The following is a 3,068-nucleotide window of genomic DNA, read 5'->3' on the forward strand; positions in this document are numbered from 1 at the left end:
AACATTCAGCATTCAATTTAGAACCGTGAATATCGAAGTTGAAAAGACATTTATCGTACTATATTCACCACTATTGTCTAATTCACATTCAAAACTCATATCAGTGTTGAGTATTGCAGTCCCCAAAGGAAGCAACATGGCGGTTATCGGCCTTGAACGAAATGAGATCAGCAAATATCAAATCTGTCGATACGTGTACTGAAATGAAGCGTTATGTAAGATATTTACTTTTGCAATTTATGAACGTTTTCCGACTGTTGTGCGTCTCGCAGTTAATTTGGAGAATGGCCAAAGAGTGTATTTCAACCCAGAGAATACAGTGGAAAACTGCCAGCAACAAAATTAACATTGACAAGTTTTTTCTCAACTTTCGTCAGTGATGCGTTTGCGAGAACATTGCTCTATTCGGAAATACCTTGATTCCAGGTATAATGGAATTGTCAAAGAAATAGTTGCGCAGAAAGCAAGGCCAAGCAGTAGGTGGACATCCAGGTGTGTTATCAACTAATGCATTAGGACGAATTTACACAATCTACCCGAAAAACGACGATTGCTTCTACCTTCGGTTGCTATTGATTAATGTACGGGGTTCAACTTTATTTGAGTCATTGCGTACTGTGAATGGTACGGTGTGTGCAAGTTTTGGAGAAGTAAGCCAGCAATTACAATTGCTGGAACATGTTAATCACTGGAATGCAAATTCGCACACTTTTCACGATAATCATTTCGACATATCAATCTTCAAATACGCGTCTATTATGGGATACGAACAAAAATGACGTTGTAGAAGACATTTTACATCGTCTTCGCTAAAAATTGGCAATGGGTCAATTCCGGTTGATACTTCCGGTGGTTTGATATCAATTCCATCTGCCGTTTATCAACTCACGAATGATGAACTCATCACGAATGTTCGGACATTGGCCAAATTATCGTAACTACGATTCCTTAAGTGCACGCGCAATGTTAGCTGCCAAAAATACCGATGTTGTTGACTTAAACTGGAAGATTCAAGGTCGAATTCCGGGAAACTTGCGCTCATACAAATCGATCGTTCGTCTTGACAATGAAGACGACTCCGTGAATTATCCAGTGGAAAGTCTAAACTGAAACTGTGTAATGGAACGCGACTGATTGTGACGCACCTATCGAATACAAGGAGGCAGAATGCTTGATTCTACGAATTCCTTTGAGTTCCACTGATTTGCCATTTCAGTTCAAACGTATTCCGTTTCCAGTGAAAATTGCATTTGAGATGGCAATCAACAGGACACAAGGATAGTCGCATAGTGTGTGGCATAAATTTGGAAAAGACATGTTTCTGTAGATTTACGCACCGGAACAGAAACCAAAAATTGTTGTTTATCAAGCTGCGTTACATTGAAAAAAAAAAATAATAAAATGATAAATTTAACTTTCTTTTCATTTCAAAACACATAATTTCACGCAGGACAACGGCTGCGGGGTCAGCTAGTATTATACATTGCGATATAATCTGAAAAAATATTTTTGACTGAAAGCCTATGTACGAACTGATTTATGCATATGTAAGTCATTGTTTCACTTCATAAAACACGGTTATCTGATAGCTTGAAAAGTTATGGTCCGATTTCGACAGTTTTTGTCGGAAGTTATATTCCGATAACTGTATGGGTGATATATTATATACCTTAAAGTGAAAGAATCAACTTGAATTTCACTCATTTTGGCAGTGTAAGATAAGAACCTCAGGATAATGTTATTGACCACATTTGGTTGATTGCGGTTGAGTAGCTTTTGAGATCCATTGCCCACTTTTTATACCGATTCATATGATTCCTATCTTGGTTATGATATTTCATTCTTAGTAGTTTTTAACATGACTATGATGTGTGGACGTCCAAATTCACATGCCGATGTTTCTCTCCTGCAATGCCTTCTACCAAAATTAAAATTTGTAAAATAGCTATGTATTTATATTTTATCGATTAACGGCAATTTGTGGGCGTATGGATCCTCAGGCGGCGTTAAGCAAAATCGTGGTATATATAGGAGAATAAAATCAATTTGAAATCTATTATATATGTAGACCTAGCCAGAATCAACAAGCCAGAATTTCATATTTTCATTTTTCATTTTTCATTTTTGGTCTTCATTGGGCATCCACATCACATTAATAATTCTTGAAGCCGTGACTCGGGTTCGAAACAATCAAACCTAAATCTAAATCCACAAGTTAACCAAAAAATCCTTGTTTACTTTGTAGGTTATTAATAAAAAATTTACAACAAATTTTGTTATGTGCGAGGATTTATTTAAAAAATCTGACAAAGGTTAAATTTAAGACCAAATTGGTTGCGGTCTTATACGTTTTGCAATTAAGGTACTAATGCCTTTTCCAATGGTTACGGTTTTCAGAAGTTTCCCATTGTTGATATCCCTCTTCAAGAAAACTAAACTATCCGCTGAATCTTCCGCAGTAACTTCTGATAGGACGAGCGCCTTAAAAATGAGAATCATCAAATAAATATATATAGAATTATATAATATAATAAAAAATATATATATGTATATGTAATATTTACCATCAGTAAGGCGGGTACCAAAACGAAAACAAAGAAAATATTTATCAAGTTCGCCATTTTAATTGTGAATGTTCAATTGAATAGTGAATAGACTTGAAGCAGTATTTATACAAGATTTCTATCACTGAGTCTTTATTTCTTAAGTGAACAAATGAAATAATATACGTATACAAAATGAAAATCATGAAATAAAAGTTTCATTGCCAGTACACGACTGTTATTTTTTCTATATTTATCATGCTTATTTTTACCGTATTCTCAAAAAGGCCACAGTAGTTGAATTTACTTATAATACCACACATTTAGTCATTAGTTTAAAGTACTTGGTATACATATATCGTACAGCTCATCGTTTCGTATCCAAAGCGATATTCGCCGTTGCCAATGCGCAAAGGACCATAAATCTTAAGCAGAACCTTTCTTTCGAAAACCCGTAACGTCGACTCATCAGATGTTGTCATCGTCCATGCCTCTGCATCATACAGCAGAACGGGAATAATGAGT

At 35.5% G+C, this 3,068-nt stretch overlaps 1 long non-coding RNA gene across 1 annotated transcript; it reads right to left on the reverse strand.

The window, feature by feature from the left end:
• Positions 1-2,271: 2,271 nt before the first annotated feature.
• Positions 2,272-2,616, reverse strand: LOC120767006. The gene is made up of 2 exons (XR_005704637.1): positions 2,565-2,616; positions 2,272-2,481 (listed from the first exon to the last, which is right to left on the reverse strand). It is a non-coding gene; the product is annotated as an uncharacterized LOC120767006 (long non-coding RNA).
• Between the last annotated feature and the right edge of the window lie 452 nt (positions 2,617-3,068).

Source organism: Bactrocera tryoni, chromosome 1 (genome assembly GCF_016617805.1).
Source record: "Bactrocera tryoni isolate S06 chromosome 1, CSIRO_BtryS06_freeze2, whole genome shotgun sequence".
Taxonomy (NCBI): domain Eukaryota; kingdom Metazoa; phylum Arthropoda; class Insecta; order Diptera; family Tephritidae; genus Bactrocera; species Bactrocera tryoni.